The sequence below is a fragment of the Dreissena polymorpha genome, chromosome 1, assembly GCF_020536995.1.
Source record: "Dreissena polymorpha isolate Duluth1 chromosome 1, UMN_Dpol_1.0, whole genome shotgun sequence".
NCBI lineage: Eukaryota > Metazoa > Mollusca > Bivalvia > Myida > Dreissenidae > Dreissena > Dreissena polymorpha.
The window spans coordinates 110,759,647-110,783,805 of NC_068355.1; positions in this window are offsets into that span (position 1 = coordinate 110,759,647).

The following is a 24,159-nucleotide window of genomic DNA, read 5'->3' on the forward strand; positions in this document are numbered from 1 at the left end:
ATTTTAAACACATTTTAAATGTGTCGACGATTTTTCAGGAGAACACGAGTTGCAGAAATCACTTACAACCGGCCCACGAATAGCTAAGAATGAGTTATAGGACCTTCACCGATTGAGCTATGAATGTCCCTGACATCAAAATATTGGAAATCCGGACAAATCGTGGGGAATGAGGTCGTAGTGAAATACCCCTGTAAGTGTTTTGGTAAAATTCCCATCTTTCTCTCCACAGTAATATGACGAAATTCATTTAAATATCCATTATAGTCTACAGCCTGAGATCCTTTGGTTTTAATATATTTTATGAAGTATAATATACTGTTACTGCATTCCCCAGTGCTCCTTAAAAAAATAACATAAAGAAGGGTAACCCATGGTTTCCTGAGCGCAATATGGACCACATAACAAGTACAATTTTTGTTAAAAATGTTCTAAACTGCCACCGAAGTTTACTCATGTAAGGCTGAAAATCCATATTTGGCTTATGATCAGCATCAATTTTATTTGCCAGTACAATTTTGTCTCCACTGTAAAATAGCCTTCTTTCATACAATTTAATACTGCTTCACAATGTGCCAATTGTTTTTTTGTAATTTCACAAATGGTTTAACAATTAAAGTTTACTTTGTGCAAAGAAGGATAAGTACTTGAGGTAAAATTTAACTAGAAAATTCATAGAATATAATTTTTATTATATACAAATGAATTAATGTGAAAAAACCCTCAAGTTCTCGTCATTTCTGACATTTATATAAGCTTGCGCAATTGCAATTGAACTGATCATTTGGCATGTATCACAATTTAAAAAAAGCTTTAGTGCTTGTTTTTCAATACTTTTTGTTATTATTCATCTACACACAAGTCAAGGTTTTAGGGTGCAAAATAATGAATGCAAAAAGATATTAAACTAACCTGTAAATGTTTTGCACCTAATAAATAATCAAGGTTAAACAAATTTCAGCTAAAATCTAAAGAAAATAATGATAAATCCAATATGAGAAATTGTTTTGTACTTGTAAGGTAAATTCAAAATGTAAACTTCTTAAAGGTATATATTGGAAGCAGCATGTGGATAAATGTGATTAAAAATCTCCAACAGCTTTGAAAGCACAAATTAATCTTTTTTGTACATTATTTATCTTAGCTGTATGAAAGCTGTCTTGGCTGTATGAAACCATTTTACTGAAAAACACTTACATTGAAAAATACATTTGTCTTAGCATTTAATGGAAATGCCCTTGGTTTATATAACAAGTTGGTGTTTGCAAATCATTCAAAACCTTTTGACATGGTATCTGAACTCATTCAAATGAATCTCGCTCTGAGAAAACAGGGTTCTATGCGGTTGTATGCGTGTGCCTATGAGAAAACAGGGTTCTATGCGGTTGTATGCGTGTGCCTATGAGAAAACAGGGTTCAGTGCGGTTGTATGCGTGTGCCAATGAGAAAACAGAGTTGTATGCGGTTGTATGCGAGAAGATGGAAACTGTGTACTTAATTGCGCAAACAAGGAGAATTTTCTCAAATTCAAGGGGAGATTAATGTGTACTTATTTCTCCGATACTGCTCATATTCAATAGGGTTCAAGTCCTCATTGATATAAAGATACTGTGCAAATTTGGAAATAATTGGAGGAAAACTGTGGAATTAATTGCGTAAACAAGCGGGATTTCAAAATTTTCTCATATTCAAAGGGAAGTAATTCTGGACTTATTGCTTAGATATTGCTCTTTTTACAAAAGGGTTTGAGTCCTCATTGATACAAAGACATTGTGCAAGTTTGCCAAGAATTGGATGAAAAGTATGGACTTTATCACATAAAAAAACTGAATTTCATTTTTTTCTCAAATTTAAGGGGAGATAATTCTGGACTTATAACTCCGATATTGCTCATTTTCAATAGGATTTGACTCATCATTCAGATAAAGACACTGTGCAAGTTGGGAAATAATTGGATAAAAACTGTGAACTTAATTGCGTAAACAAGCCTTATTTCACAATTTTCTCAAAATCAAGGGGAGATAATTCTGGACTTTTTACTTTGATGTAACCCATTTTCAACAGGGTTCGAGTCCTCATTAATATAAAGACACTGAACAAGTTTGAAAAGAATCGGATGAAAACTGTGGACTTAATCGTGTAAACAAGAAAAAGTCTAACGCACGCACGATGGAAACCATGCCATGACATTAGCTCTTCACGCCTTCGGCCAGTAGAGCTAAAAACAAGCAAATTTGTTGAATTGATATCCCCCGCCAATATGCTTCTGGACACTCATTCCAAGTTTCAATGAAATCCCCTTACGCACTTCCAAGAAATGGCTCTGGACACACACAAAAGCATTTTTTCAAGATACAAAGAGCCATAACTTTGTTATTAACAGATGGTGTACAATGCCATTTGGCGTGCATCATCCTCTTATCCAAATATATACTCATACCAAGTTTCAATGAAATTCGCCAAAGCACTTCCAAGATATGGCTCCAGACGGACGGAAAGACGGAAGGACGGACAACGCCAAAACAATATCCCTCCGCCTATGGCGGCACATGATAATTATGACACACACAAATCAAAATTACTAGTTCATTTCATGGCATTGTATTCATTATGACTGAATTCTCTTTTATATATTTATTTTCTCTCCAAAAAATTGAGAAAAAAGGGCAAAGAATATAACTACAAACAGGTAAAAAGAAACATAACATATTATTAACTTTTTTACACAAATTGTAATGTTTTAATCAATACCGAGCAGGATGCTGTAGAATAAGACCACTGTCAATGTGTTGTTTTGTAATGACTGTTTGTTAATTATTACATCTTGGATCAACATTGTTCAGTATTTTACTATGAAGGAAGACAACTGTGAATAAAGCTTCTTAAATTTATGTAACATTACTTCCCTTTTATAGACTGCGTTACAGTACTGGTGATATTTTAAATCAAAGCGCTGAAGGCACTGAATTTGTTCGCTGTTGTATAATCTTAGACGCAACTCAGTTTTCAAAATTATGTTATAGCTTTTTATATCGCAAGTTTGAAATGACCACAACCCATTCAAATCTATAAAGAGTGTGTCTTAAAACACAGGTTGAGATGTGTTGTTTTTTTCAAATAATTGATACAGCTAATCAGTGTGCACAGGCTAATCTTATTTGACATGCATTAAGCCCCGTTTTTCCTGAAAGCAGCCAATATGTACAGATTTCAATGATAAACACTAGACTGGCCAACGTTGTCTTACAAGCTGTTAAATACACACTATGTATTGTACCAGTGAGAACAGGCAGATGCCGTGGTTAGAGTAGACGCTTTTAGCATTCTGTTGTCTGCTAAATTTTACTGGAGTTATCCACACAGGCAGTCACGGGTTACGGTTCCTAGCGTAGCTAAGGCAAACTTATAATTGAACAAATAATTTGGTGGAATCATACCAGAAAAATTAGCTATTTATCTTTGGGGAGTTCATGAAACAAGAGGGTCAAGATGGCCCTAGTTCGCTCACCTGAGAGGAGTCGGTTCATTCAATCTTTACCAAATGTCAAGCTTGACCTAGATATTGTCCAGACAAACATCCTGGTCAAGTTTCATCATTATTTCATCTGCGAGTCATGATATATGTACCTATGAAGTTTCATGATCCTAGGCAAAAGCATTCTTGAGTTATCATCCGGAAACCATTTTTCTAAGTTGAGTCACTGTGACCTTGACAGCCATTGTGTAAATACGTTTTTTGGCACTGTGACCTTGACCTTTGACCTAGTGACCTGATTATCAATAGGGGTCATCTGAGAGTCATGATCAATATACCTATGAAGTTTCATGAACCTAGGCATAAGCGTTCTTGAGTTATCATCCAGAAACCATTTTACTATTTCAGGTCACTGTGACCTTGACCTTTGACCTAGTGACCTGAAAATCAATAGGGGTCATCTGCGAGTCATGATCATTGTACCTATGAAGTTTCATGATCCTAGGCATAAGCGTTCTTGAGTTATCATCCAGAAACAATTTACTATTTCAGATCACCGTGACCTTGACCTTTGACCTAGTGACCTGAAAATCAATAGGGGTCATCTTCGAGTCATGGTCAATGTACCTATGAAGTTTCATGATCATTGGCATAAGCGCTCTTGAGTGATCATCCGGAAACCATCTGGTGGACGGACGGACCAACATGAGCAAAACAATATACCCCCTCTTCTTCGAAAGGGGGGGGGGGGGGGCATAATGAGAATACTGCCCCCCTCCCAGCAGCCAAGTTATTCAACTGACCGGAACCATTTTTCAACTCAACTCTTATATCAAGGAAACAAATGTTCTGAGCAAATTTCATGAAAATTGGGCCAAAAATGTGACTTCTACTGTGTTCACATGTTTTCACTTTATACATATAGAGAAAAATGCCCTGCCCACTGGTGGCCATGTTTTTTCACCCATCTCGACCATTTTCGAACTCGTCTGAGACATCAATTGAACCAATGTTTTGACCAACTTTCATAAAGATTGGGCAAAAATTGTGACTTCTAGAGTGTTTACAAGATTTCTCTAAAGCCAAATAAAGAAAACTGCCCCGCCCACTGGCGGCCATGTTTTTCAACCGATCGGAACCACTTTTGAACTCAACCAAGATATCTTTAAGACAAACATTTTGACAAAGTTACATGACGATTGGGCATGAAATGCGACTTCTACAGTGTTTACAAGGTTTTTCTTTTTTTTGACCTAGTGACCTAGTTTTTGACCCGGCACAACCCAGTTTCGAACTCTGCCGAGATTTCATTGGGACAAAGCTTCTGACCAAGTTTCATGAAGATGGGACAAGAAATGTGGCCTCTAGAATGTTTACGAGCAAATGTTAATGGACGGACAGACATACGACGGACAAAGACCGGTCACAAAAGCTCACCTGAGCTAAAAAAAAGTGAGAACAAATTTTTAGATATGTTGTGTTCACAAATATCATTTTGTAACAAGCCATAAATTTAAGTGCATTTTATAATATAATTTTTAATATTCATACACCATTTTGTATCCATAAGGGAAATTAAAAGTCACAGCTAAACATTGAACAACCTTTTTCTTGATATATTCTTGAAAGCTTTTTTCATATATTGAGTGTTTTTTTATGCAATTAAATATAAGTATCAGTGTTGATATCCAAATAGTATCTAAGAAGTAGAATGTAGCACTAACAGCAATAACAAATCAGTGCAAACTTCCTATAAATGTATTCTCTAACTCATGCACAAATTATGAAAATAATTATCTGTTTACAGGCAGCTGCAAATCAGTCATAGTCAAACAAGCTAAACAGCATCATGTTATCATAGACACAGGTAAAAACAATCAATGGAGTACCACTATTCTGATAACCCAATCTTTGTTATGCCAACAATTAACCTTTGCATAATTATGTCTATCTAAGCAATGAAACAAAAAAAGACTGTTCATTGAAGAAAACAAACAGCCTTGCACTCACAGACAAAATTTCTTTGAAGTGATTCAAGTCTCTCATTGTGTAGATACAACAATACCTGTAACAGGAATCTCTCCAAGATGTCAGCAATGATTTAAATACAGGCCTGCCAAGAATAAGGTACTCTTCACTCTTCAAGAACAAGATGTCCACAGGCTCCAAGGCGCTCACCTGAGACCCAAAGAGCAAATGTTCTAAGCAGGTATGAAGTCTTACCCAAACATGGCCAGACAGACATACACGTCCTGTGAAATAATATAATCTCCCCCCTGTGGGTTCAATTTTAAAGATTGTTAGGTAAAAGAATAAACATAAAACATAGTTTTATCTCTTTTTTTTACTCTAATAATGGCCTTTAAATAACGATCGGATCCTTAAACATGTGCTTTGTTGTACCAATGTGTACCGATCGGATCCTTAAACATGTGCTTTGTTGTACCAATGTGTACCGATCGGATCCTTAAACATGTGCTTTGTTGTACCAATGTGTACCGATCGGATCCTTAAACATGTGCTTTGTTGTACCAATGTGTACCGATCGGATCCTTAAACATGTGCTTTGTTGTACCAATGTGTACCTGCTGTCCTTATACATGTGCTTTGTTGTACCAATGTGTACCGATCGGATCCTTAAACACGCTTTGTTGTACCAATATGTACCTGCTGCAAGAAGAATTTTCCCACAAATAATGATATGACTACAAGAAATTGGTCAAGATTTGGATTGTCATTATCTGAAATGCAAACTTTGCAAGATGCAGTCACCTTGGTTTGTTGGTCATTATTGACCAAAAATGTATTTGTGATATAACTATGAGCATCATTTTATTAAACATGAGAATTAAGAAAGAAGACAAACAAAAAAGTAAACAACAGTTGGTTTTTAGTGAAAAATGAAAAATTATAATAAGCCTTGAAGGAATTCAATGAAACAAAATTTATTAATTATAAAAAACGCCTATTAATAACTAGAGCTTTGTCACAGACGTGACGTATACCCCCACATGCCACATTGACACAGACTATTTTGCATGCTGTGTTCACAAAACAAGAGAATCAAATTTATGGCGATTTTTAAGAATTATAATGCCATTATCATTTATGGCCATTTCGACCTTTGAACTCTTGAATTCTTTCGCATGACATGCCGTCCAAATTTATGGCCATTTTTTTACTTTTGAACTCCAAGTGTGACCTAGACCTTGGAGTTATCGACATAATTCTTTCGCATGACACATCGCCCAATGATTGAGAACAAAATTAATGTACCAGGTATTTTTAAAACCTCACAATAAATGACATATATATGGCCCAGACAAGATCATTTACGGCCATATTTTACCTTTGAACTCACAGTGTGACCTTGACATTGCAGATATCGACGTAATTCTTTGGTGCGACATACCGTCCAATAATGGTGAACAAATGTGCCAAATGATTTTAAAATCTCACAATGAACAACATTGTTATGGCCCAGACAAGCTCATTTATGGCCATTTTTGACCTTTGAACTCAAAGTGTGACCTTCATCTTGGAGATATTGACGTATTTCTTTCGCGCAATACACCGTCCAATGATGGTGAACAAATGTGCTAAATGATTTTTAAATCTCACAATGAACGACATAGTTATTGCCCAGACAAGCTCATCTATGGCCATTTTTAATCTTTGAACTCAAAGTGTGACCTTGACCTTAGAGATATTCACATAATTCTTTCATGCAACACACCGTCTCATGATGGTGAACAAATTTGCCAAATGATTTTATCTCACAATAAGTGATAAAGTTATGGCCCGGACAAGCATTTGACCCTTGAACTCCAAGTGTGACATTGACCTTGGAGATATTGACGTACTTTTTTCAAGCGACACACCGTCCCATGATGGTGAACAAATGTACCAAATTATTTTAAAATCTAACTATAAATGACAAAGTTATGGTCCGGACAAACTTTCGGTTGAAAACACACTAAGTGACCCCGTGACCTAGTTTTTTACCCAAACTTGACCTATACATCATCAAGATACAACTTGTGACCAAGTTTGGAGAAGATCGGATGAAATTTTGGGACAGACCGACAGACCGACCGGCCGACAAAGTGACTCCTATATAGTCCCCATTACCAATGGTTATGGGGGTATAAAAACTTCACTGTCTTTCAATACAGCAAGTAACACATGATATATTGATGTTATAAAAAATATACCTGTAAATATATAACTTATAGTACACTAATAACAATCAAATAAGTTTAGCAATGTCATTCAATCACAAAGAAAACATTTTTTCATAAATACAAGAGGTTATTGGGCCCTTGTGTAATAGACTGGCTACTGATAGTACATATGAGCCTGACCTGCAGGGTAAAATGATTTTATCTCATTTTATTGGTTACTGAGAGGCCATATACACCTGAGCTCTGATGGACAGTGGTTGGATCCTAGTTAATTTTCAAATCAGAGGTCATCTGAACCTGACCTCTACTAGACAGTGATTTGATCATATTTGATTGGCTGATGAGAGGTCATCTGAACCTGACCTCTGATGGACAGTGATTTGATCTTATTTGATTGGCTGATGAGAGCTCATCTGAACCTGACCTCTGATGGACAGTGATTTGATCTTATTTAATTGGCTGATAAGAGGTTATCTGAACCTGACCTCTGATGGACAGTGATTTGATCTTATTGAATTGGCTGATAAGAGCTCATCTGAACCTGACCTCTGATGGACAGTGATTTGATCTTATTTAATTGGCTGATGAGAGGTCATCTGAACCTGACCTCTGATGGACAGTGATTTGATCTTATTTAATTGGCTGATAAGAGCTCATCTGAACCTGACCTCTGATGGACAGTGATTTGATCTTATTTAATTGGCTGATGCAAGGTCATCTGAACCTTACCTCTGGTGAAAAGTAATTTGATTTTATTTAATTGGCTAATGAGAAGTCAACTGAACCTGAACTCTGATGGACTTTGATTTGATCGTTTTCAATTGGCTAATGAGAACTCATTTGAACCTGACCTATGGTGGACAGTGGTTTGATCCTATTGAATTGGCTGATGAAAGGCCATCTGACCCTGAACTCTGATGGAAAGTGATCTGATCCTATTTAATTGGCTGATGAAAGGTCATCTTAACCCAAAGTCCAGCAGAAAGTGAATTGATCCTATTTGATTGGCTGATGAAAGGTCATCTGAGCCTGAGCCTGACCTCTGGTTGAAGTGTTTGGATCCTATAGATTTGATTGGCTAATAAAAGGTTATCTGAACCTAACCTCCTGTTGAAACTGATTTGTTAGGAGGACACTATTTGGATGCAAATATACCATACCACAGGTGTAAAATGTGGCATGTAATTAACCATTTTTGGAATGTGTTACTTTTTAAACAATTATACATTATAACATGTAATTGGCTTTAACAACTGTGTATCTATATACACTCATAAGACATTTCAATTGTTGAGTGTTTTTTTCATCATTTTTAAATAGTTCTTTTTTATAGAGATACAATACAGAATCTTTAAATACTTTTTATCAATACTGAACAAGAGTTTCCTAGTCTGAGACATATGTCCCCAAAACAGAGCCTTGAAACAGTGACCCCAATTCCAGTAGGGGTCATCTACAGTCAAAGCGAAATGCACATGTGAAACATCAAGCCAATCAGTCAATTTGTAAACGAGTTATTGATCTGCTATGATTTTCACACTCATTGTGATGGTGACCTTTACCTATGACCTAGGAACCCAATTTTAATTTTGACCTAGGAACCCAATTTTAATAGGGGTCATCTACTGTCCAAGGCCAATGCACATGGGAAGTATCAAGCCAATCGGTCGACTGGTTGATAAGTTATTGATCGGAGAAGAATTTCCCACTTATTTTTATAGCAACCAATACCTTTGACCTAGTGACCCCAATTTATATAGGGGTCATCTACTGTCCAATTCCAATGTACAAAGGAAGTATCAATCCCATCGGTCCATTTGTTGACAAGTTATTGATTGAAAACGATTTTCACACTTATTGTGAAAGTGATGTTGACCTTTGACCTAGTGACCCAAATTTTATTAGGGGTCATATTATACTGTCCAAAGCAAATGCACATGTGAAGTATCAAGCCAATAAGTAAATTTGTTGACGAGTTATTTATCGGAAATGAACTGGTCTACTGACAGACAGACAGACCGCCTGCAAACATCCAGCAAAACAATATATCCCATCTTCTTCCAAGGGGGGCATAATAATGACAGTATGTCATTTTGGGACTTTTATGATGGAATTAGGATTTCCATATAATTAACAGCGCTTCCACTAGCTTTCAAAAGTTGGAAGTCCTAATTTCCAAGCTTTTAATTTTAGATGTCATAATTTGTAATGGGTATTTTGTTCATAACTTACTCAACATTGGTAATTAATTGCTCACCATTTGTATTTAACTTCTCATAAGGAACAATTATTGTTTACAGTAGTTTTCTACAGTTAAAAGGTGTGATGATGATGCCTGACACCGTCTTTCATGAACTGCTTATTTACCATTGGATATTATGTAAATTTTACAACTGTGATAACTTGTAAATCAATCTGCGATAAACGCTTGCTGACGTCAATAAAACATAATGATCGCCAGTTAAACCTGCCCTTATACACATTGTTGTTTCCGATTGGACGCTGAACAGCGAAGTTTGGTGACTGGCAAATTGCCTGAGAATTTCATCCGTGTGGTAATACATGGCTTTGTAATGTGACTTTATTATTCAATACTCTTATATCTCTTTTAAGTGGATGATCTATTACCCCATGTTGCTTTAATGGCAGTGAAGCACAGAGTTAATTGAGTGAATGACCAGATTAACTGTTGTGATTTGTACGTCCCATGTATTAGAAAACAGTATACATGCAGATTATCTGATGTCCAAGTAACTTCCACCGTTTGTAAAACAGACCAACATTTGTGTACGACTGCCGTTTTGGGGCGTTATTTACGCCCGGATGTCCATTCACGGAAGCGCTGTATTATTGACATAAACGTGATGTTTTGTAGAAAACAATTTGCAAGGTCTTGATCTTGATCTCTACACAAAAAAAAAAAATTTAATATAGATTTTCAGGAACAGTACTTCAAATGACCAACATTAACAACGGATTTCCACCAAATCAAAATGTTCATTGAAGATTTTTTTTAAGAAATAGGAAATTTAGTTTTACTTAGAAAATTAATATTTGATACTCACTATATAAATATAGCTGGTCTATTTTTGTAGACATACAAAAGCTTAAAGTACAAAAATACTTGGTCCATAATTCACCCGGAACCTTTGATACTGAAACAATGGCTTTTCTAGCTGATCTTGGATCCTAACCATTGACATCGAATACTACTATGATAAAACAGAGATATCACAGTTGGCCAAAATATTTGTCAGATAACTGTTACTTTATTAGTTCAAAACAGCTATTTGCATAGGAGATAATGTTCACCCAAAGAAGCCTCTCCCAAGATTGGCCCCTCTCATTGGCTATCACCCAGATAATTATGATATATGAAGACCACTCCATTATACCAGTACATGTTGCTGGGATTCAGCGTCCAGGCACATCCATGGAATGAAGGTGTTAAGCCATTTCAAATAAATGCTTCAATTTTATTAAGATTCCTAAGGAAAGTGATATACCCAGACTCAATTATTGTTTGAACAGTAGTGACTTACCATGACAGTACACCATCAAGACTGGATGAAATATAAGGCGGGGCTTTGTATCCTTTCTAGAGAATTGCCTTGGAAGGCCATTTCACAATTTCGACACCGACATTTTACAAAATTAACACAGCAAAAATACTTGACAAAAACATTTATGAATGTAAAAATCTTAATATTTTGGCTAAAATCTGTCAAAAAATGCTGTTAAACAATTCAAAATTACGTTTCATTTTAGTGTCATCCCTTATGATCTTCACAAATCATTTATCTCGAAAATTTCTAGCTGAACTTCAGAATATTAATTCCAACGTTTTTTTACATCATTGTTTTAACAGAAAAATTCATTAATTTTAGCATCATATTTTTTACCTTTTCCAACTCAAATTTATAATCCTGCATATAAGCAACAGTTAAAGTTCATGCATCAAAATATCCACATAATCAGAAGTGTGAAAAAAAATACATAAACACAAGTTTAGTTTAGTCCACATTGTGGTTTACTCTTATTTGAAAACTAGGATTAAATCAGGGTACGAAACTTTGTGTACTAATGGAAAGAGTTGTGTGGATTTATTTATGATTATTATCACTATAATCACTATGATTGACCAAAATAATGATGATTTTTATCAACAAAATGTTATAATTGGAAGGATCCAGCAGTAGTTTGAGTAAAAAAGTTTATAATTATAATGTCATATATTTTGTGACCCTATAAAAACTGTCCACATATCAATCTAGGCAGAATGAAAGAAGTATTTGACATTTATTATTGCAAAATGTTTATTTCCCATTATTTACAACAGTTTTGTTTAGTTTTTAGATGGTCGCTTAGCGACCGTCTAAGGTGGTTAGTCTAAAATTCAGGTCAATACAGCTTAGCTACTAGGAGCCCAATACCCGCTTACTACGCGTATCCGCGCGAGAAAGAGTTGTATAATTTATGCAAGAGGTTTGAGTTCTCCAATTATATTCATTCACAAATGAAAACATGATATTAATATCGTGTTAAATACAATAGTTTCGAACGGTGCTTTTATAGAAAAGAATCAATAAACAATGATCGTATTGTACGTGTCGCGGAGGAGATTGTTTATGAATGAATAAAATAGTCCACTTTCTGCAGCGTCTTCATGACGTAGTATTTTTGCTCAGTCCATTCATAATATGAGGCTATTGATAGATGCGCCTGTCGATAAACAAAGGAAAGTCCACAGGCGATAAAAACGCAATAGGTTACGCTCTCACATACACCTCAATGACGTAGTACAGGTCATAAATTGAGGCTATTAATAGATTCAGGAAAAAGTTAACGCTTATTTATATTCTCAATTTATAAAACGTTGTACATACGTTCAATAATAACTTTAGCGATACGATAAACAAAAACAAAAAATTGTTTCATAATCGCTAAACCCGAATATAACAAACAATTTATAATAATAATACTAATGAGCTGTTTCGTAACCTCGTTCATGCTACTACAGCGGGTATATCTGGAAAACGTTCTTTGGTTCTCAACAGATAACGGCGATCTTTGTATTTACGGATGCTAGCAACGCAATAGTAGAAGGTTAGTAGAAGGTTTAGCTTGTTTATATTCACAGTTCTCAATACATAGACAATTGGATATGAGTTCATCTATTACTACAGGCATACTATAGGCAACCTCGAAAATGCTTTATAATTGCTAAAACTGAAAACAACTAAATATATTATATTAAATATATTTATAACAATAAATATCTTTTAAAAATGTAGTCGGCGTATACGCTGACTTTGAAATAAAGTTTGCAATTTACTTTTCTAAATAAATAAATACAATTAAACAAAAGTTAAACTATTGTGTTGTGTTTTTCACTTGTAAGTTGCATATTCACCGCATGAAATGTGTGTTAGCATTGTCAAACCACACATTTGTGTGAGTAGATAAAAAATATACTACGGGAGAGCACTTCATATGTGTCCTCATATGCCTTGTTATGAGTATCTTTCTTCACTATCGAAATATATTGTATGTTGATATTTGATTTAAACGCAGTTTTTTTTCGACACATTTAAATCACACGTCAATAGAGCCGTCATGCCAAAATGGGTTTTATGCGTTTCTGCAAGCGTTTGTTAAACCCAACATGTGCTTTTGCGCAGTCAGGCCATAGGCGATGCTGTTCTCTATAAAATCACTCAATATGTTATGTTTCTCCTTTCCAGAAGGAGAGATAGCTGAGTGGGCTATTTAAATGATGGGCGCATATGGAATAAGACCCATTTTCGCATGATGAGGGTCATAACAAATCTCATTGCGAATTGAAAATGCCACATTTAAGAACAATGTGTTTTGATACAAAATTGAATTCAAAATAGCAAACTTGTTAATAATGGCAGCCTATCCACACATTAAGGAATGATTTCCAGACGTGCTGACCAAGTACGGCAAACATGGTATGATAATTAAACGATGTTCTCTTATCGTGACACTATACTATTTCGCTAATGATTGTTTTCTCATCTTGGAGGCGAAAGTGAAATTCTGTGAGGTGGATTGTAACACGTAATTGTAACAGGGCCACAATTTGTTTCGTTTGAGCATACAGAGAGTAGTCCGTAATTCCTTACACTGAACAGTGCTACATCCTTTGAATTGAGCACATACACAGTGATGTAGCAAAAATTCAGAGGATGTATCTCGAATCAGCTTATTAAATATTTGAAAATATTCATGCGTGTCTGTTGGCGTTATGTAAAAGTCACTAAGATGAAAACTGAGTAAAACAGCTACCCCTAAAAGCGCATTAGTGCTCTATACCTATGTTTATGTCAGCGTTGTTGACACCGTTTGAACTGCTCAGGTAACAAGTAAAGCATAAACAGCAATGTTTATATACTTTTATTCCTCCATATACAAGATACAAAGATTATTGTATATTTTGAATTTGTATATGGTGTCAAAATCAAAAGTTTTGTACACGGAACTTTCATTATGAATTTATATTCTTGGTGAGATAGTTATTTGATATTAGAAAAAATATTCCTTTAATATGATGGTGACTGCAAATTTTCTTTATATTAAGTTCTCATTACCATTTTCATCATACTTTCTATGCTTTCAGAACATCCAAAAAGCATGTTGTTTTTATTTTGTCTAAGTTATTTCTATGAATAATAAGGATGATAAAAAGTGCATACAAAACTCGACCTGTGCGCTATGACACCTACTTTATAAAGTTGAATGGCGTGTGTTCATTTCAAACTTGCAATTGATTTTGAAAAATGAATTGCTAGTTAAATTATGCAATAGCGAACATCTTCAGTGCCTTCAGCGCTTTGATTATAACAAAAATACCGTTTATGCAAAATCATAATGACAAATATTTTAAGTTTCACTATTTGCATTATCGAAATATTTGTATCCCTTGTTGAACACGAAACATGCAAATAAAAGGGCATGCAATACTTTTTAAAAAGAAAAAAAGAAAACACTGTTCATTTAAATTGGCACAGTAACACAGAACACGTAACCTTTCAAATTTTGCCAAATATGGCACAGTTCCAGCTTCAAGATCAAGTAAAATCTTTTAACATTCACTCCAAACATTATTCAATCTAATTCAGTCACATGTTTTCTTAAGTTTCAACAAGACGCAAAGAATGTGAATAAAGTATGCACTTTATCAGCGCTAGCAGTACTAAGTTAACAATTTCAAACTTGTAAAAACTACAGCAAAAATTTACGCAATCTTAATGTTATAACAAAAGATGTGTTTGTCAGAAACACAATGCCCCCTAATGTGCCGCTTTTGCTTTTGTTTACCTTTGACCTTGAAGGATGACCTTGACCTTTCACCACTCAAAATATGCAGCTCCATGAGATACACATGCATGCCAAATATCAAGTTGCTATGTTAAATATTTCAAAAGTTATTGCAAAACTTTACTGTAAGGTTAAATTTTTGGGACAGAATGACAGACAGACAGAAAGAAAGAAAGACAGACAGGCCAATAACAATATAGCCCTGATCTATTGATCCGTGGGCATAAAAAGCAGAAATAAACAGACATGATACTAAAGTCTTCTGTAAACTAGAATTGGCACTACCTTTCTCAAATAAAAGCAGTATGTACAACAAATCGAGGAATTTACAAAGGGGAATAACTCGTAAAAATAAATCCTCAAACAAATGCAGTCTTCGAATCTGAAGAACTTAATACCACAAACAACAAAAAAAAAAGTTTAATATATAACAGAAGTGATAATGACCTTTACCTCTAGGCAGAGGCTGCAAATCATACTCGTTAGCCTCACATTGTTCCCAGTCAAATGTCCACGACATTTTAAGCGCAGCAGCAACAAATTCCTATTTTTGTCCAAAGCACTGAAGGGGCACAATGTTATCCATAAAAAATTATAAACTCCACTATAAAACTTCAATGGAATTTAGCTGTATTTCACATGTCTGCACTCACATAACACACAGCAGAATCTATTCAGAAATATATCCATCAAAATTAGTCACATGGTTTATAATGCTGTCAAAATGGGGCAGAACAAACTACACTGCATGGTTTCGCAACTGTTGTTTTTTAATCCAAATTGATGATATTATTATGAAGATATATATATATTCAGCAAACATTTATTTGCAATCAGTTTGTCAATGATTTTACAAAGATATTACACTTATTTCAGTACGTAAATTTATAACATACTTTGATTTAATGTAATAATTTATAAATCCTCTCTGACTACAATTTCCCCATTTTTTTACCTAATATAATTGTTAAACAGAATACCCGAAACTTTTGCTCCCCTAACATTCCTATTCAAAACTAAAAAGAAATCAGCCTCTGCCAAATGAATTTTGTTGCTCAAATCTCAACAGTTTTAGACAATGGCTTTGTAGGTATCTTGCCTGCTTCAGATTTCACATACAAAGATATGATACACATCACATTCTTCCTTGTTTCAAATAACATTTCAAAAAACAGAGTGTTATCAATCTAAGTGTTTAAATTATGATGTGGTTATGAAACCTGACATACTGCAAATTTCAACTCACGGCTGTCTTATTTTGAACATGAAACAAAAACACACAAAGACAAACAATTTATGCAAACACAGCTTCCTTTTTTAAATAGTATAATTATAAGATGCCTAATAAAAATAATTAATAACCAATTATAACAGTTACACAATGAGGAAAATAAACTTTGCAATCTTAATGTATTATATATTGAATTATACTTCTTTGTTTGTATGGGTTTTAAGAACATTACCTCAAAATGTTTCATTCATGTACAAATTCTGCTAATAATGAAATATGCTTGCTTTGCTGAGAAACATCTGATTTATATATGCATTTTCTTAAACTGATCTCAAATGATAAGTGGAAAGTACCTAAAACTCCAACATGATGAACCAAGATTTGACTTAATCCACCATTCATATCAACAATTCTAAAAATATTTTTTAAGACATTCATTATCATCACAGAAATCACTGTGCCAAATTCCACATTTCCATTTTCACCAAGCAATCTAGAATTCAGAACAAGAAATCTCTCACTATTAAATTCTTTTGATCAGTTGACTCACAGCCTATCTACTAAAATGTAATATTAATAAAAAATAAGCTCATTAAAAATCCAGCAAGTAAGTTTAATTTTACAACAATTATGCACACACAAATTTATCCAAACAAAACCTTTTTTCCCAAATTATGAGATGATTCATTTGATAACATCTTCAACAGACGAGGAAACACTTGTCAAAACGCAAAAACTTCACTTAGGTGTAATAATGAAATCTTTAGCATTCAACAGCTAACTTATGCATGAAAATTCTTCAAAATACAATCACCAGTCACATGAAAACTAACGCAATAGATTTGCTTATTTTTTCCTTGCCAACATTTTAATAGGGGGTGTTCCCCTATATAGGACGCTTGATTATAGCTCTCGATATGTTACTGTTCAATATGTTGTAACGATTTACCCTCATCTAATGATATCACAAATGTTCCAACATCAGTGCAACATCTAGGGTTATCAATTGAAGTTAATGTTATCATCAGCAATACCGTTTGGTTATTTATGATTGTTATGGAGATACCACAGCTAGGCCCCACATTCCTACAAACAACTACATTGTATCTTTAGAGACAAGATAGGAAGTTTGTTTTATACGAGTTTGATATATTTACTTTCCAGTGATCTATTTTAATTGCATTTGGCTACAGATAGGTTATTGTGAAGAGGGTTAGTTTTTAGGCAAATCAGTGATTTAACTGAAAGGGGGTAACAACAGCAAAGTCGTCAGCAAAAAATTAACACATGCATCTAACACATTAAATGCTCCTCATGCACTAACGGACAATGGACAACACAGTATCTTAAAAGCCCCCTATAAGCACTATTTGCTCAGGAGAGCTGTAAAAAGACAGTGGGTTATTATTATCTCAAAATATATGAAAACTAATTTAAAATGTGGTCTAGTGGATATTACAACACCACTGTCTGCCTTCTTTTGCCCCAGCAAGGCATGGTGTATTTACCGTGGAAAAGTCAGTAATACAGTTTGTATGGCCATAATTCTGGCAAACAGGTATGGATTGTTTACTTAAAAATTATGAACTTAATTATGCGAAGGTGTAGAGGAACCATCATTTTAATGACCAGTAATCATCTAAGGAAATCTAAATTAACACGAACAAGTATCAGTTCTATTTTCTGAGCCTGGATAACATATTAAATGCACCCCAGAACCCTTTATGCCCAGACAAAATACTTCTAACAATACTGATGATAAAACCACCTAAGGAGTCACTGACCCAGCTCCAGTCTTTTCTCTACATCAGCATGCCAAATTGAATTGCCTACTCATTAATTTCCAATCACACATGAAAGCTCATGCAAACTAGGGCCACAAGCATTAATCTAATAATGCCATATTGTTTTTAATACAAGGAAATAACTCTTACATCTGGATTGGTACCATCATTATTTTAGGACAGACACCAGTATAACCAAATGTTGATCCCTAGTTACCTAAAGACTCAGACAACAGGATTATATACTTTTTTTTTCAAATGTCTCGTTTTAAGTTTAAACTTTGCCAAACAAAAAAATGCCTGCAGAAAATAGAGCTGCCCCCCCCCCCCCCCCACTCGCCCCAACACTCAAACCACATATTATAAGTACTTGTAAACTGTAAAGCCAATAAGACAGTGCCTTTAATTATAATTCTTTAATAATTGCTTTACTGGGTGTTATACATGTATGAGATTTCCACAATTATCTGCCGATTGATTATTTGTCTTAGGCTTAGTTTTCTTTGTTTTCACAGGTTTCCCACAAGTTTCAACTGTATTTAAGTCACATTGCGACCTACTAACGCTCTCTGGGCAAGATTTGAGATTTTGAGAGGTTTATCATATGGTTGAAAGTTGAAAATGTCTGAAAACCGGAATATTTTGCTGGGGGTCTAGGGGGCTGCTAGGGCTCCGGCGGTTGCAGGGCAAAGCCCTGGTGGGAGGGGGGCTCCAGAAAATTAGCCAATTAGAAATCATTATCCCGACGTTTTTCGGAGAAAAAGTGGGGATATTGTGGTGATGTGGGTCTGTCCGTCCTTCCGTCCGTCCGTATTTGCCACCTGCTTCTCCTAAACTATTAGTACTAGAACCTTGAAACTTACATACATGGTAGCTGTGAGCATATGTGCGACGGTGACAGTGACGGAATTTTGATCTGACCCCTGGGTCAAAAGTTATGGGGGTTGGGGCGGGGCTGGGTCAGAGATTTTCACTTATTTTTATGCCACCGGTATGGTGCAACTGCCATAACTTTTTTAATATTGATGATAGCAACTTGATATTTGGCATGCATGTGTATCTCATAGAGCTGCACATTTTGAGTGGTTAAAGGTTAAGGTCAAGGTCATCCTTCAAAGTCAAAGGTCAAAAAAACAAATCCAAGGGAAGTAATAAGCTTTAAAGGGAGGTAAGTAAATAACCTGCCTAATGATAAAAAAAAATAAATCAATATGGCGCATAGAGTTACACAGTAGTGGCGCAGAGATGTATTTAGTATTCAATTGTTTGTGTTAACTCATCTATGAAATGGTTTAGCTCATCCATCTAATGATTATACAAGGGATTATAAAATATTAGCGCAAAGGGACACCTGTATATGAGAGAAAAGATAGAATGCAGTCAAGCATAAAAAGCATAAGAAACTCATGGAATAGAGCCTCAAGAATCTATAAAAGGGCTGAAACTTTCAATTTGTGCAATTACAATTTAAGACTCATTACTGAAAATCTGTCAAAATGTTTAAGTGGGAAAAATGTGAGAAACAATTTAAAGATTGGCTATAAGAAAGCATGTTTAGTCATATCATAAGTCATTCCAATTAGGATGACATGTACATAATTGACTACAGTGAAGTTGATTCATTATTAGATTTGTTAGGAGAGCAGGATGAGGAGGAGAAATAAGGGTTAAGATTTTCACTCATTTTTTAAGTTTTTTTACATGAACTTCATCATTTCTACATTGAATTACTTCAAATTTATACTGAACATCTCTTATGACAATACGGTCAATCTCAACTATGCATGACCCCATTACCAACCCTGGGGCGCCCCTGTGTCAAACATGCGGTGTGGGGATACGCGTCGGCCTCTGCCGCGCCATTTTTAGTTTGAAGTAAGGTAAAGTACTTCTCATGCTTTTTTAAAAGACCATCTTCAGATGTATTGATTTAAAAATAATTTAGAGGAAATACCAATAAAATTATTCCAAATTATTTGCGATATAATTTTGTGAAAAAAAAACAACAGCAAAAACTTATAACCGAAATCAATAGATCTCCATGTTCTCTGCGCTACAAAGTTTTACTCCAAAAATAAATACACACACACACACACACTTTCCTTGCATATGGCCTAAAGCTGTTAAATGCCGCATAAATTGTGCGCGCTTTTTGACGGAGCTAAGGATAAACATAATATACTTGAGGATGTTTTATTTTAAGCTAGAATTTGTTAACGTTGTGTTAACATAAAAAATTAGAAGTGTGTTTCGGATTACAAATTGATCTCAGATTTATCTATTAAGGTCAGAGGTGTCGCATGTGAGAATTAAACACAGTGAAAAAATCATTCAGCGCTATTACGATTTGTTGATTATAAAAATCTATGTGGAATTTCTATTTAAAGCTTTGTTGTTATTCCAATTCTGACAGTGTGGCAACGAAGGAGACTTCAAACAGCTGTCAACTTTACAAACCACAGATCTGGTTTATTAGGGGCGGTTTTTATTGAGTTACTTGAACTGGCGTCTGCCATCTATAGGGTGCCTAAATCCCCCCCTAAAATTTTCTCAACAGATTGACACGTTTTGAAAAAATGGCCTCGGCAGTGATCCAAAAACCAAAATTCCTGTTTAATCCGGAAAACTTTCACCCATGTTATCATTAAACACGACTTTTGCCAAGCAATATATGTCCCCTACCGGCTCCACCATTGTCAGATTTTTTTATATTTGTTGCCATAGCAACCCAAATTTTTGATGTAGGAAGAAAATAAAATGACGTGCATAATGTCCATATTGCCATCTAACTATGTTTCAAGTTTCATGAAAAAATACGAAGAACTTTTAAAGTTATGCAGGATCCAGAAAAGTGTGCAGGATCCATCATTTTCAGCAGTATTTCTAGTCTATTTGTTGCCATAGCAACCAGAATTCTTGACGTAGGAACAAAATGAAATGACGTGCATAATTTCCATATTGCCATCTGTCCATGTTTCAATTTTCATGAAAAAATATTATGAACTTTTAAAATTATCACCGGATCCAAAAATTGTGACAGACTGACAGACTCATGGACACACAGAGCGCAAACCATAAGTCCCCTCCCATGAAACAGGTAGGGGACAAAAACACAAGTAACAATGTTAGTTACAGACAACACAAGTTTTCTTGCCCATTACTTATGCACATAACAATGTCAAGAACTGAAAAATGAGGTTTTCTAACCAAGCTGGGACTCAAACAAATACACCTCAGATTGACAGTCCATCACTCTTCAACAAGCCAGCAAGGCAAAGCAAAATCTTTCAACTTAAGCAAAACATCACCTCATTTTTTCTAAAAACCAGCAAACTAAATTGTATAAGTGTATTTATTGAGGTCACCATGGTGTACCGTAGTTGATATGGTTTCAAGGTAGCAACAGGGACATCACAGTATTTATTGAAGTCACCATGGTGTAGTTGATATAGTTTCAACCTAGCAACTGGGAGGTTACAGCATTCATTGAGGTCACCGTGGTGTAGTTGGTATGGTGTTAACCTAGCAACTGGGAGGTCACAGTATGTATTGAGGTAAGGATGGTGTAGTTGATATTATGTTAACCTAGCAACTGGGAGGTCACAGTTTTTATTGAGGTAAGGATGGTGTAGTTAATATGGTGCCAACATAGCAACTGGCAGGTCACAGTATTTATTGAGGTAAGGATGGTGTAGTTGATATGGTGTCAACCTAGCAACTGGGAGGTTACATCATTCATCTAGGTCATTGTGTTGTAGTTGATATGATGTCAACCTAGCAACTGGGACTAGCAACTGGGAGGTCACAGTATTTATGGAGATCACCATGGTGTAGTTGATATTTGTCAACCTACCAACTGGGAGGTCACAGCATAAATTGAGGTCATTGTGGTGTAGTTGATATGGTGTCAACCTACCAACAGGGAGGTCACAGCATTCATTGTGGTCATCGTGGTGTAGTTGATATTGAAGTAATTGTTGTGTAGTTGATATGGTGTCAACCTACCAACAGGGAGGTCACAGCATTCATTGTGGTCATCGTGGTGTAGTTGATATGGTGTCAACCTTGCAACTGCGAGGTCACAGCATTTATTCAGGTCACCATGGTGTAGTTTATATGGTGCCAACATAGCAACTGGCAGGTCACAGTATTCATTCAGGTCACTGTGGGGTAGTTAATATGGTGTCAACCTAGCAACTGGGAGGTCACAGTATTTATTGAGTTCATTGTGGTGTAGTTGATATGGTGTCAACCTAGCAACTGGGAGGTCACAGTATTTATTGAGGTCACCATGGTGTAGTTGATTTGGTTTTAACCTCGCAACTGGGAAGTCACGGTATTTATTGAGGTCACCGTTGTGTTGTTGATATGGTGTCAACCTAGCAACTGGGAGCTCACAGTATTTATTGAAGTAATTGTGGTATAGTTGATATGGTGTCAACCTACCAACTGGGAGCTCACAGTAATTGTGGTATAGCTGATATGGTATCAACCTAGCAACTGGAAGGTCAGTGTTTATTCAGGTCACCATGGTGTAGTTGATATGGTTTCAACCTAGCAACTGAGAGGTCACAGTATTTATTGAGGTCACCATGGCGTAGTTTATATGGTGTCAACCTAGCAACTTGGAGGTCACAGTATTTATTCCGGTCACCGTGCTGTAGTTGATATGGTGTCAACCTACCAACTGGGAGGTCAAAGTATTCATTGAGGTCATCGTGGTGTAGTTGATATGGTGTCAACCTAGCAACTGGCAGGTCACAGTATGTATTCAGGTCACCGTGGTGTAGTTGATATGGTACCAACCTACCAACTGGGAGGTCACAGTATTAATTGAGGTCACCATGGTGTAGTGATATGGTGTTAACCTACCAAATGGGAGGTCACAGTATGTATTCAGGTCACCGTGGTGTAGTTGATATTGTGTCAACCTAGCAACTGTGAAGTCACAGTATTTATTGAGGTCACCGTTGTGTTGTTGATATGGTGTCAACCTAGCAACTGAGAGCTCACAGTATCTTTTGACGTACATGTGGTATAGTTGATATGGTGTCAACCTAACAACTGGAAGGTCAGAGTATTTATTCAGGTCACCAAGGTGTAGTTGATATGGTGTCAACCTAGCAACTGGGAGGTCACAGGCTACTGTGGGAGTGTTCTTTTATAGTCCCTCACAGGCAACAAGTACTGGTTCTGCCCAGGAAGGGAATCAGAGTGTTTCAATAAGCATATGGCTTTCGATTTAATCTTGCTAAAATAAATAGGTTCAAAATTACTGTGTATTAAGTGATATTTTCAATCCATCAGGAAATCTCTGATTAAGGGGCAAATCCACCCAACATAGCTGCAGAAAACAGCAACAATAACAAACATCCTCTTAGTTTCCCAGGTAATTTATTCTAAGATGTTTTTGCATATCTAGACTGCAAGAAAAATCTATTAAGTTTGAGCTTATTGCCACAGGGCACTGTGATTTGCATTAATTTGCTGTAATAAATCTGCGTTCAAAATATTCACACCTGAATCAAATTTAAAAAAATAGCCTGATGTTCCTGTGCAAGCATTCTATCAATAAGATAATATTCATACATATTACAATTTTTTACTAAAAGAATTTGGCAAAAGAATTTGGGGAAAAAATGCAATTACAACATTTAAGATTTTAGAATAAATCCAAACAGATATTTTGTATTTGTATGCTTATGGGTTAAAACTGTTTACCGTAAAAACGCAGTCATAAGTCTACCCGGCTCATAAGTCGGGGGGTATACTTTGGTACCAAAATTGGAGATTTTGAGTATGTTAGCTTCATAAGTCGAGTGAGAAATTTTCTGTTTACGAATTTCATAAACGGACGCCATTATAAATGAACATGAAGTTGCGGTAGTATTCTATACATTGCACATGACGCAATCGATCATGCACTAGTTTCTCACTTATACCAAACTCATGTTCAGCAGCACTGTTATTTAAATTCTCCGCAAACTCTTAATACAAGTATTATAATAAAAGTACATGCACAAATAACACATATAATTTTTATCTATCTGTGAGGTTAATAAAGATTAATGTATATGTAAATACACAAATTAAAAAAATTTGAAGAAAAAATGGCATGTCACCAGTGTACTAAAAAATTCA